A 14,883-nucleotide genomic window follows, 5' to 3' on the forward strand; every position below is an offset into this window, starting at 1 on the left:
TTTGGGGCACTCACAGCCCTGTCGTGAGGACTAGAGATGGCCGTGTGCTGCCTGGAGCAATTGTGGCGCTTTTGGCAATGGGAATTTCTTCTTTTTTTTCCCCGGTGAATCATATATTATTTTTAATATATAATATTATTATTAATTAAAAATTATATGAAAATATATTTATATATATATATATATTATATATTAAAATATATTATTAATATAATATATATATTATAATATATATATTGTGTGTGTGTTTGGTTTGTTGTGTGTGTGGTGTTAAGATGGGGAAAATTCTTTTTCTGTTACGGGGATGGGGATAATTCTTTTTTCTTTTACCAGGGGACCAAGGGCTGTTTTCCACGTGGATCCAAAATGTCACGTCGGCCGAACGGCACCGAAGGGGACCCTGGTGCTGGGGAAAAGGGACTCATCGAGACGCCATAGGCCCACGCCAAGATTTTCGTCAGAAAGGTACCAGTCGCCCCAGAATGCTGTGCATGGGCGACGCCTGGGGGACCCGGCAACCCGGGGCAACTCCAGGAGCTCGTACGCAGGTAAAAACCCCCCGAATGCCGCCCCTGCCCCGACCCCCGTAGTTTCCGGGAAGATTACAGGGCTGGGACGCGAGAAGGACCCGAGTCTGTGGGGAGTTGGCGGGGACCCCGCCGAGTTAGCCTGGGCCGGACTACGAAGGCGGACAAATCCGGTAAAGGGAACCTGTGCGAGACTTTCGGGGGCGTGTAAACTCGGAACGGACAAATTCCCCAAAGGGCCCAAAGGTGAGGACGCAGGGACAGCGCCACAAAGATAAACCAGACAACGCACAAAAACGAGACGACCAAAAAGTTAGGTCCCCCTTTGAAGGCCCCTCGAGGGCGGGGCCCAGTAGGTGGCCGAGAAATATAAATGGGGATAATTCTATTTCTTTTTACGAGTGGATTTTTCTATTTCTGTTACCAGGGGGGGAAAATGGCTGTTTTCCACGTGGGTCCAAATTCCAAATAAAAAACCCCCCGCTCACGGGGCGGAGGTCACATTTTATTCTGACCTCGTTTTGACCGGAAATTCGTGTGAAGCACCCCCGGGGGGTCCCTCTCGCCCCCCTCCGGGGGATTCGTGCAAACTACCCCCGCATAAGGTCCTCCGCCCCCTCTCCGGGGACTGAAACCGTGACCTCCCGCGCGGCCCGATACCCGTATAATAAAAATGTCGTGTTCTTATACTGCTGTGTCACTCTAAAAATAAAAAGTAAGCCCTTAACAAGTAAACTACCCTCTGCTCACCATTGTACTAAGGGTGATACCTTTTACAGTGTTGGTTGTGTGTGTGGGTGTTTATGTTATTTGATTGTATGTTTAATGTTGCTGTGTGTGTATAAATAAAAAAAAAAAAAAAAAAAAAAAAAAAAAAAAAAAAAATTAATATATATAATAATATATATTTAAATTTTTTATAAATATTATTATATATATATAATTTAAAAACAACACCCCAACAACACACCCACACACACACCCCAAAACACACACACACACAATAATAATATAAAAAATATATATATATATATATATATAATATATATATTTATATATTATAGAAAATTTGTGTGTGTGGTGGGGGTTGTGTAATTAATTATAATATATATTAAATAAAATTATATATATTAATATATATATTATATATATTTGTTTTTTTTATTACTTATTTATTTATCTATTCATTCATTTATATATATTTAGAATTATATATAAATATATAATAATATATATATATATTTTATTTTATTATACCATATATGTTGTTTTGTGTGTGTGTTGTGTTTTTGGTTGTGTTTTTGTGGTGTGGTGTGTGTGTGTTTTGGGGTTTGTGTGTTTTGTGTGTGGTGTGTTTGTGTGTGTGTTTTGTGTGGGTGTATGTGTGTATATGTGGTGTGTGTGTGTGTGTGGGGTGTGTGTGTTGTGTGGGTGTGGTGTGTGTGTGGTTGGGGTGTGTGTGTGTATGTGTGTGTGGGGTTTGGGCGCGCGCGCGGTGTGTTGTGTGTGTGTGTGTGATTTTTGTGTGTTTGTGTTTTTTTCTGTGTTTTGTGTGTGTGTGGTTTCTTTTTTTTTTAAGGTTTGTGTGTGTGAATGCATGTTTCCAAAGTGTGCTTGCGAAAAACATAAACTGCCTGGGTTCACACACAATTATAAACCACACCCCCACACACACCACACACACACACCACACACATATATATAAATTTATATTTATATTATTATTAAATTTTATATATATAATATATAAATAAAATATTATATAAATTTTCATTATCATATATCTAACTAACATTATCTATGATATATATATAAATACTATAATACATAAACATGTATATAACTACATATATATTGGATATCATACTTCCAGACTTTATATATTATATTTATATTTTATATATATTTATATATATATATATTATTAAAATTTATATATAATATATATCATTACAAAAAAAGGAAAAAGAAAGCTAAAGATGGCTCTCCTCCAAAAAAAATTTTGGGCAAAAAGCCCGTATTGTTCGTTATAAGATATTACGAAGCAAAGAAGGATCCCCCTAAGGAAGAAGGGGAAAGCAATTTTTTTTTGTGCTACTTTTAAAAGGGAGAAGCAGGATTTTAACTTCTAAAATGCAAATATTATGGATGTAATGGCGTTTAGTTGCATATATAATCGTTTTAATTATTATTTTTTCATTTTATTACTACAAATACTACTATTACTGTCTCATTATCTCGCCATCATCTTATCTTATATTTCATTATCATCATCATCATCATCATCATCATTTCATCACATCATCATCATCATCCATCATCATCATCTCTCATCATCATCATCATCATCATCTTATCATGTCCCATCGTTGTTATAATTATTATCATGTTTTTATTATTTTATTACATATTAGGATAAGAGAAAAAATGCAGAATATCCTTTCTCTTTTGTCCTGCATGTCACTTTGGACGTAAAATTTTTTGTAATTTCTGACCCAAATTTTCATAAAAAAAAAAAAATCCCTTTTCGTAACGCCAAAAAAAATAAAAATGAGTTCTTCGGGGTGAATGGGGTTAAACTATTCCATTTTGAACGTATTTCGTGTGTAAACCAACCGTAGGGGTATTTTTTTTTTATATACAAATTTTTCCTCTTACTTAACATGATGCAAGCCTCCCGGTGGAGTCACCCCAATGATTCAAGATATGATGGCAATTTTTGATGATGTGATGAGGGGAATGATGATGATGTGATGATGATGTGAGGAAATATGATGAGTGATGAATGATAATGGTGAGGGTGAGATATAACGATTATTTTTTGGGTAATAACATGATGATTTTGAAGATGATAGAAATAAAATAATTTTAAAATAAAAATTAAAATTATCACTATTTTTAAATATCAAAATAATTATAAAATAAAAACAAAAACAATAAAAATAGGATAACTATAATAAAATGATAATAAGTTTAATAAAAAAAGGAAATAATTTAAAAGCATAAAAATTATTATTATTTTACCATTACATTATTATTTTAAATAAAAAACAACAATATGATCAACAAAATAATAATAATAACTATCATTATAATAATAATTAAATATTAAATAATAATGATAATGATAATTATCATTATCAAAAAATAATTAAAATTATTATCATCACTATTTAGTGTTTTTATCATTGCTATTATCATTATTACTTTATTATTATTATTATTTTTATTATTTTATCCATCTCATCTTATTTTCGATTAATGAACATTACATTTTTATCTTTATCATTACTATATTATCCTTTGGGGGTTATTTTCTATTATTTTGTTACATCTCTCATTGTTACATAATTATTATTTTCACATATTATTTTATTTTTTATATTATTGTTGTTGTTGTTATTATTCATCATATTTTATGATTAGATGATTATTATTATTTCATCAACTCTCATCATTATCCTCATTTGTTTTATTATCATTATCTTATTATTATTATCCTCATTATTATTATGAGTTTTATTATTTTTTTTGTTGTTGTTATTTTTCTATTATTATTATCTTTTATTTAATTATAATTTCTTTATCATCATTTTTAAATATTATCATTTTGTTATTTAAATATTATTATTTTTTTATCATTATTATATTATAATTTTATAATTATGTTATTATCATTATCTCTTTATTACCATCTCATTGTCATTATTAAAATTTCATTATCATTTTTATTATTATTTTATTTTTATCATTTATGATTATCAGTATTATAGAAATGTAATGATAGTGATGAGATTTTTTTATCATTTTAAATATTATTTTTAGTCTCATTATCACTATCATCCTTTTATCGTTAGTTATTTAAATTTTAATTTTTTATTATTTGGTGTATCTGATTATGATAATAACATTGATATGATATAATAATGTGAAAATGAAGAAACTTTTAAATGTTATAATAATAAAAAATATGTTTCTAAAGGTTGTTTTATAAAAAAGATAATGATCAGGTCCTTCATTTTCGATTGTTAAAAAGCGTTTGCAATTGTGAAAATTAACAGCCAAGAATTCAAGAGAATAAGTGGAGCGAAGAAAAAAAAACGGATCTTTGGAAGAATCGAAGACATAGGTCACAACACAATGAGAGATACAAAGTGGGGGAAAAATACGTTTTTTTCAAAATAAGGAAAAAGGAAAAGGAGGAAACAAAAAATCGCCAACTAATAAAAGCTTTTCTTTGTCCAATAACATAAGACTAAAAACCAAAAACAAATTTTTTGCATTAAGATAAAAACTTCCCCTATCTTAAAAAAGAATGTGCGAGTAAAAAATTCGCCTTGCTCAGGGGGAAAGGGAAAATTTGTTCCCTAACCCTGGAATGTCACATTTTCGGGAAAAAAGGATAATATCTCGTAAAAGGGTGAGATAAATTGAAAGCGAAATATATACTTTGTATTTGACGCCCCTTAAAGATCGTAAACCCGTTTCCTTCTGACCAAAGAGGGAAGTTTCCCAAAATTTGGGAAAAATACGAACCCCGCCCCATTTCCAAGTTTGTATAAAATCCTCTGAGCACAACATTGTCACTAAAAGGGGATTTGTCATATTTAAAAATATTTTTGGATAAAATAATAATGAAAAACTATTTCAAAAAAGAAATTTGGGATTCTAAATTCATGATGCTATAAAATTGCTGTATTAGCGAATTGCTTAGAAAATCAGCAATGAACGCTGGGTAATTGTATATATTTTGATTTCAAATGGCGTTTGAAAAATTAATCGGTAGGGATAAGGATCACTATGATTTCTTTTAAATGGTTAATAAACCATGCCCATTTTTTTTGAGAAAGAAAAAGCAAAAATCCCTGGGAAATTTTGGGAAAACGGAACAAATAACCAAAAAATCACATTTTTAAATTCCAAATATTATAATGATCGAAAACCCTAATAAATGGTAGCTGTACTGAAATATCTCATTTCCCCTCCAAACTTTTTTTGTAAAATTTTGATTTAATATGAAACATGTTCTCTGTGGATAAAGTCGTTTTTTTTTGCAACAGAAAAAGAGAGTTTAATGTTTTAAAAAATCGATTTTGTTTGCACAATTTGTAACCATTGTAAGTTTTGTTCGCTTTCGAGTTCTGCTGGGGAACGGGAAAAAAGCGCCCCTCCCAAAGGGGAGGGAACAGTGGCACTTGCGTTTGAAGGGAGCGGGGGCGTTATGCCCTAAAGGGATTTTTGGGAAAGGGAAATAGCAACAAAACATTGTGTCATGCATGTTTGGGTGATTTATGTTTTTTCTTTTAAAATCCCTGCAATTACAGTAAAGGCAAACAGTTGTCGAGGGGAAAAAAAAAACGTTTGCCGTGGTCAATTTATCAGCATGCCTAATCCTACTCACTTAGGTATAAAAATGGAAGATATTATCTTTTGATGTATTGCTTACGTCCCCATTCTATTTGGGGACCTTGGCTTCGATTCAGCCTGAAAAATTCACCAGTGTTTATAGGGGAGGCACTGTGAAAGTTCAAAATTGTCATGTTTGTTTATTTGTGATTTTTCCATTTTTCATTGGGATCATGAGATATTATTTCTTGCCGGGAAAAAGTTGCAAAGGTACCTTTGATGTATAATAAAGGGATTTATTTTTACTCCCATTGCTGTTTGCCCCATTATGACCATGCAAGAGGTTTTTTGTTATTTAAAAAGTAGTTCAGGGTGTTAGTGGTTGTATAAAAAAATTTTATTTTTTTTTAGCTCCCTTTACCATTCCATTTGTGTCAAGGGATTTGTATTTGCAATCTTTTTGGGGTTATTGTTTATAATGATGTTTCCAAGTTGGACCCTCAAAAAGATAACTGCCAGTGCTGTCTTCTTTACCCGGTAAAACCGTAGCCTATATTAAAGAGGGCCCGGCTTTTCACAGCAAGGGGCCCAATTCAGTACCGGATTGCAAACTCATGTTTGTGGGCCCCCCGCATAAATAAAAATAACGATAAAGTAATAATAAAATAGTAATAAAATTAAAAATGAAAATCTATAGACCACCAACCCACACACCAAACACAAACACACCACAAACCCACCACACACACACACACCACACACACACACACCACACACACACACCACACAGAAAAGAGGTGACATATAAAGATGTTTTAAACTATACAGGAAAAAGGGCAATTTAAAAAAAGAAACTAGTTTTGAACACTCGAAGGGCGGAAAGGGATGCAAAAAGTTTCAAGTAAAAAAAAGTCAAAAAGTTCAGTTTTCCCAACAACTATTGAAACTGGAAAATCGTCCAAAAACTTGTGTGTCCAAAAAAAGGGGGATCCTTTAAAAAATTATATCATTCGGGGGAATAAAAGAAAGTTTTCATTACTCATCCTGTAGCCCATAATCTTCCTTAAAAAAAACAAATACACCTAAGAATGTAATCCCTGTTGTGCTTTTTACTGTACAAATTTTTTGTTCTAATCTTTATATTTTTTTCTTAATAACTGAAAAAGACATAAAATTTTGTTTGCCCCCCAAAAGGGTAAAATGAATTGTGAGGGGAAAAAAAAAAGGGGTGAAACTTCTCTAAATTTTATTACTTTTGGGGTTTTAATAGAGTTATAGGATGATTTTCTCAAAGAACCTAACAACTGAATTTTTTTAAAAATTTGGGAAATTTGCCCTTAGCGAAAAAAATTTTCCTTTTGGGGGGAAAAAAATCCGTGGGAAAAAAAGAATGGGGGAAATAAGGGCCCTATATGGGCAAACCATTCTGTTAAAAAAATTAATTTAAAAGAGCCCTTCCTTTTTAGACAAAAAGACAGGCATTTGCCTCTCATCAGGGAAAAAGAAAACCCTTTTTTGATTTTTTTTGGGGAACAGTCCTAAAAAATGTACTGTGCTCAAAACTTCAAAGTCTTTTTCTGGGCTTTTTGACCATGTCCATCTGTGGGTTACTACTAAAAGCCTTTTTTGGGGAAGGAATCACTTCCCCTTTTCATGTCATCGTGTCATCGTCATTTTAAAGGTCTTCGCACCTTTCCCCCAAAAATTTTTAAATTGGGATCAGTGTAAAATACGCATAAAATTTTTCCAGAATTCACTCGCTTAGGCATCATATCATGATTTTTGCCGCTTCTCTTTTGTTCATTGACTTTATCTGTGCTTCTGGGGGCTAGGGGCCAGGTCAACAGCGAGATATCACTGGAAGTGTTGCCATCATCCTTTCCCCAGTGGGTACGTTTTTGGAAAACTGTGTCTGAAACTTCAACATTCTTTTTCTTTGGGGCTGCTTTTTTCTTTTTTTTTTTGACTGTTTTTCATTTTATTTCCCTTTACTCTTGATCTCTTATAACCCTTCATTGTAATAACCTTCCTTTCCTAGGGATTACTCTTCTCGTTTCATAAATGGGGTGCACTTCGACCGCGGCTGAGCACCTCCTCCGAGTGGTTTCAGTAGGTTTTAATCCAAAGTATGGTGTCTTCAACCTGGATTTTAAAATGTTTGGTTTTTTTTATTCATTTTTTTGAAAAATTTTAGCAATTTTAAGCTATTAATATTATTTTTATATATAATTAAAATATATATATTTATATATAATATTAATAATATTTAAATTCGTGAATATTAACAAATTTGATTTTTAAAAAAAATTTTTTTTAATCATGACTTGGTTTATTCATATTTTTCTGTTTTTAAAATGAAAATGTAATTTCATTTAATGTATAATTTTTGCCCTATGCTGTTTTTTATAACTTCTTGTTTTTGAAAAATCAAAGTCTTCCTGAAGGGGCTCTTCTTTGCAGTTCATCAACCAGTTTTTCTCTGTGCTGAAATTTTCTCAAAATATTTTCTCTGCTCTTATTAATTTACAGTTAATGATTAGCTGATCATTTGTCCCGTGGCTGCAGCCTGCTTTTAATCTGTATGTAGGAGTGTTTAGGACTTGGGGTTTTAGTCCTAAAAGGTTCAATGGGCGTTCAATTTTTGCTCTTCCCCGATTATTTGGGTCGGGTATCTCTTCAAGGGTTGGGCTTATTTCCATTATTGGCATCCCTTTTCTTCCCATGAGTTGTATTTGCCATTTTATAGGATCTAGCCTCTCATTGTTATCTTTTTTTTATCAAATTGGCATTAGCCAGTTGCCTTGAACCACTTTTTTTGTTTTTTTCTGAAAGACTTTGCCTCCAATCTCATACATGTTAACAAAATTTTGATTTTCTAAGCGGTTCTCGTGCGCCAGTTGTCTGCACTATTGTTAATTTGCATCATAGTTTTTATTTCATTGGTGCGAAAAAAGGCAATCTAAAAACTGAAGCAATCGGTACAATTTGGGGGGTAGTTTGATTTAAAAGGGTATTCTCCTGGATTGCCACCTCCACAGTGGTCAAGAAGTGTGGCTTTTGATGTCCATCCGGTTACCAGTATGGACGGGGGGTTAAGTCTTTTTTTCTAATTCAAAAAAGTCCTCAAAAAACAGTATTGTCACCATCCCATTCATAACAGCGTACTGTGTGCCTGGTAGTGCTTCCCTCCTACCGTTTCTGCATTTTCTTGCCCTTGAAAAATACAAGGGGATCAGACATTACCTCTCACAGCATGTTCGGGACGGGAATTTTCTCTCTGTTAGCCCATGGTGGCCTCACTGTTTTTTTTTTCCCTTTGACCCAAATTTTCTTGGGGCTTTGATGGGGCCTTGGGGGCCCCCTTTCATCCAAATTATAAAACACTGACATCTTTATATTGGACTCCTTTCCTTTTCAAGCATGTCGTAAAAACCTAATAACAAATGTCTGAATAAAATCTTGCGGCCACGGGGTTTTTCTCCTTTTTTTTAAAGTCATATTAGTCTAGCAGGAACTGTTAACCCCAAACACGCCGGGCGGGGTTTCTTTGAATGGGGTGCTTATTTCATTGGAATGAGATAGCCTGTACTATACCTGGAATTCCCAAAAGGTGGGGCCTACCCCATCCCTTTTTCCCTCCCCTTAAAGGGGTTCTTCACTTGTCTTCCAAATCTGTCCCAAAACAAAACTTCCTTCCCGTTTTATAAAGGGGGTTTAAGTGACATATTATGGTGATAAGATCACCACAACACACACCTGTACTATAGGCTACACTATTAATTACATTTTACGTATCCTTCTAGGGTTTTTTACAACTGGGGGGGGGGGGGGAAATTTTATATATATATTATATTATTATAAAATATATATTATATATTATTTATTATATATATATATATTCACTTATTCCCATTTTCCTTGTTTTTGTATTAGATTTTTTTCATCTGGGCCGGTTCCACAACTTCCCTACCTTCCTTTTTTTTTGCATTCTCTTGTAGATATCCTCCTATTACATCATTAAATTTCTACTGCTTGTAACTTTATTATATTGCTTCATTTTCTTTTATGGTCCGTACCTTCTTAGATTTTAGAGACTGTGATGCCTATATTAAATCCCTGTCTATTTACTCTGGAAAAAGAATTTAGTAGATTAAATTTCACAGTATAGTTCCTAAACAGGTTTTATCAATTGTTCTGGGGACCAAATACCAGAATATTTATAACATAAAATTTGTTTGAATAAAAACTTGGGGGGAAAAATGACCAGATTGGGGTAAAAATCATAGTGGGGAAAAAAAGTTTTAGGTAAAAGGATTGCGGGGAAAAAATGAATATAAATTTGGCATTTTTCCCAACTTGGGCATAATTTTTTCCCCACTTGACATCCCCCCACAAAATGTGGGGGGGGTAAATCATTGAGCAAACATAGGATGGGGCACTTTTTCCCCGGATTCATATTTTACCCGATGGGAAAACAAAAAATAATTTTGAGGGGAAAAAATGGATTTTAGTAAACTTGAAAAAAAGTTTGGCAAAATTTTTTCCAAGCTTTTGGGATAAAAGATCTCATACTTAAAAAAATTTTATTTTGGAAATCCAAAAAAAATTTCAGAAATACTTAATCTCCCTAACTACATATGGAGAGATTTCCTTTAGGGGTGTTCAAACCCCCCCATGGGGGGCAAATCAAATTTTTAAAACCCCAAAGGGCCGGGGCTTAATTCCCCCCATGACTATTATGATAAATTTTAAAATTTGCAACGGCCATCTGGGCTTAGTCTTTCCCCGTATTAAACATTAGTAAAACTAGGGAAGAAAAAACAAACCATCACACACAGTGAATATATATATATATATATATTTTATATAATATAATATATATTTATTATTAATATATTATATAATAATATTGTAGTGATGATAAATAGATAGATATCGGATTTAAAGAAAATACGTATAAAGGAATACTTGTCTTGAAGGTAGTTACAAAATTAAAATGGGTCCGGGGAAAAGATTTTTTACGAAACCAAAAACCATTTGCGCGGGGAAGGAAACCACAAAGGGCGTAGAGGATTGGAAAGAGTCCAGCTAAAAAAAACGCCAAAAGTTAAGGGACTTGAAATTTTAAAAAAAATCAAAATTTTGAATTTACAAAGCTAGAGGAAAAAAGGGGTAAAAGTGATTAAAAGTGCTTTACAAATACGCCTTGGGGAAGCTTGCCCAAAAAGGACTTTTGGGTTAGACTGCTCATAGTTAAAGAGTATGAAGTGGTGAAAAGGTGTAAAACAATTGTTTTTTTGACAATTTTTTTTTCGTGAAAGAACATCCTTCCAGAAAACGAAAATCAAATTTAAAATTCTGACAAATTAAATATAGCAGGCGTAGCCGCTCACTCTTCCCCCTTCTCTATTTACCTCTCCTTCTTTTTTAGATGTAAATTTTTTGGGGTCTAAAATCTTTCCCCCCCCCCCTCTCCTCTTGTGATTATTTTTGTGTATTATATTTTTATATATTAAATATATAATATATAATATATTATATAATATATATATATATATTTTTATATATATAATAATATATTACATCTATTAATGTTGTGTGTGTACTATTTATACATATGTAGATATCACATGTGTGTAATTAATGATACACACATAACACACACACACACCCCACACAACCCCCCACACACCACAAAACCCCAACAACAACAACCCCAAAACACAAAACACAACACACACCCAACCCAACACAAACACACCACACCAAAACACAACACACACACACACACCACACACACAAAACCACCACACACCACACCACACCCACCACACCAAAAATAATATATAATATTATAATATTAATTTTATATATAAAATATATATATAAATATATATATATTATAATTATTATATATATTGCTATGGTGGTTTCCCCCCCCCCTTTTTCTCTGTGCAAACGGTTAAATGAAGGGACCCGGGGGAAAAATACCAGCTGCTTTGGGGGAGGGGGAGGAACAAGCCAGGGGAAAGGAGTTGGGTGCTGCTCCTGTGAGACCTGTGTGTTGGGCCCTTTGACCTGATATAAAACTTTGTGTTGCCCTGTTATAAGCTTTATTCGTGGACATCTGGTTTCCCCCCCTTTTTGTGCCTATAGAAAAATGTACGGGTAAATAACTTGTTAAAAAAAGGAAAGACTGTCCATTTTTGTTTTATTTCGTGCCCTGCCTCGCCTCCTGGCGTTTCCCCTCGTGGTGTTCTGGGACGCTGTGGTGCTCTTTGCCTCTTGGAACTGTTAATGTTTCGACCCTGTGGATAACACCCGTCTGCCTAGCCTGCCTTGTGTTGGTGGCAGAGAGACGAGGCGGCCGCGTAAAAATATATACACGATTATATATATAAACCACACACACACACACACACACAAAACACACACACCACACCACACACACACACACCACACAACACACACACACACACGAGTGCGCACGGCGAATGCATTTTTGTCCGTGTAGTGTGATGTGTATCCTGTGGCTTGTTCCCTGTCTTCCAAGATACCCCCTTTATCGAGGATGCATTTTTTTTTTAAACTATACGTCAATATCCATTTGTGATATTCCTGTTTTATTACCCACATTCATTTTTCATTAAATATAGCACCTTGCAGAATACAAAGATTCTCCCAACATATATAATCGCAAATTTCGCAGTTTATCGTGAATGGGATAAAATGACCAAACAACGGCTGAAAGGAAAAAAAATCCCACAAATAAATCAGAAATACACGCCCCATTCGAAAGTTAGTTTATCCCATAATAGACCCATTTGTTACATTCCCTTTCGTTTGTAAAATACATTCAAGACCCTTATTTCTCCCTGTTTTTTCGAGTTTATCAAGCAGCTGAATGTGCATCGTATTATGAAAAATTGGCTCTCCAATATATTCTGTAGAATAGTCCACCTACAAGCCCACAGCGCGAGGAAGGCACGTAGCACGTAAGAAATTATATTTAATTTGCAGACGAAGGGAGGAAGTTCTAGGATTTATGTTTGCGAGTTTTTTTAGATTCAGCGACTGAGGTTTTTGAATGAAATGTATGATACTCTGTTTATTTTCTATCGGAGATTCAAGATTACAAGGCGTTTTACCATATTTTTCTTTTCTCTGAGAGAATGGCGTATTCTGGAGTTTGTTAATTTTAAAAAAATGATTTCTGTCCCCTTTCAGTCTTTTAAATGCACCACTATGTACTTATCTTAGTTACGGGGAGAGGAAAAATTTTAAATTTTTAAAAGAGGAAACTCTAGATACATAAAAAAAAAGGATTACCCATTTGTTCAATTTCTTTATTTTTTTCCTTTGTTTTTTTAAAATTTCAGTGGTTTCACAATTCACATATGATATTTTGTTGTATTAAGAAAAAATGGTTATGGTTTAGGTTTTGAAATGGTTTTTAAGGGTTAAAAGAAAGAGAAAATGTGCTAACTCAAAGGGGTCATGTAGCCCTATGTTAATGTTAGGGAAGGTGGTTTTTTTATGATTAGTTGTCTAACGGGGCATTGGTGAGTAAAAGGGTTAGGGGGGGTTGTGGTAGGAGTTAGTTAATGAAGGATTGTATCGTTTGAGGAAAGAAATGGTTGTTGAAGCAAAGTGTGGGATTCTGTAAGGATTCTGATGGTTTTGGGAGGTCGAAAAGGGGGAAGGTGGGGGAAAACAGAGGTAGGGGTTTTGTTTCAAACGTGGGCACGACAATAGGATGGGGGGGGATTAAAAGGGAAACTTACATAGGAAACAAAAGGGTGGTCAATTGTGAATCAATAGGAGTGTGTTGACGGGTGTCCCAATGCGTAGTCGGGCGAGAGGGGTCTCCCCAACGTCTTTTCCCGATAAATGGAGCTGACCAGGAGGGATTGATAGTTTTTACAGAATGAATTTTATTAGGGCGGGGGCTTGACCAAAAGATTGCCATGTTTAAAACAAAAGGTCTTAAAATTGGGTAATAACCCGGGCGGGGGATACGGAAAACTGATTGATGATGTGGACATGGGGCTGGCTGCTAGGTATCTCCTGTTCTTGCCGGGGATTCCAACATGCGGGGGCACCCAGCAAAATTTGATTTTTTTTGGGCTGTGGATAGGTAAAAAACCTTTTTCTGATCTTACAAAAAAGGGGGTTGGTGGTGTGTATTGACTTTATGAGAGTTAATAGTTACGGGGCCCGAAAAATTGAAAAAAGAGGAAGGGAGAGTGATAATTTTTTTGAGAAAAAAAGGAGTGCATACGTTCTTTTAAAAAGGACACTGGTTTCGGGGGAAGGGTATTTGAAGTACGGTTGGAGATTACTGAAAAACCCACCGGGGGTGGATTTGGACCCATCTAATCGTAAATACTAAGGAATGAGGGGAGACATGGTAAAGGGGAAATGTTGAGAAGGACTAGGAGGGATATTTGATTTTGGGGGGCGGGGAAACAAAAGGCAAATTGGGGGTGAGGTAAAGCCATGGAGGGAGGGAATGGACAAGAACGGGAGGGGTTGGAGAGGGGGGAAAGGGGAATGGAGAGGGGTATCCATGCGAGTGGAAAAGGATAGGTAATCGTGGAGATAAGTTAAGTAAAATTAGGGGTTGGGAATTATTTAGTGGGGAAAAATTGGTGGAATCAAACATAGCATGGGAGAGAGAAAGGGGCACGACATCGAATAGGATGGTACCTGTTTCGTGTACAGGTCTAAACGGGGAGGAGCGAAAGGCCTAGGGCTAAGCAAAGACCCATGATGGATTGTATCAAGTGGGCAAGGAGAGAAGTTGAGGCAGAGGAGTAGATATGGCATCCATAATCAAGAGTGGAGGGACAAGAAAACAAGAAATGAGGAGATTTTTGCGATTGAGCCCCATATTAGGGGATAATTTTTTTAAGATTCGAAGAGGCGGAAGCTTTTTCTTTATGTGTAGAATATGGTCTCCCGGGACAGTTTGGAGTCAAAATGACCCCTAGGAATTTCCCGAGGAAAC

Source organism: Penaeus monodon, chromosome 10 (genome assembly GCF_015228065.2).
Source record: "Penaeus monodon isolate SGIC_2016 chromosome 10, NSTDA_Pmon_1, whole genome shotgun sequence".
Classification (NCBI taxonomy): Eukaryota; Metazoa; Arthropoda; class Malacostraca; order Decapoda; family Penaeidae; genus Penaeus; species Penaeus monodon.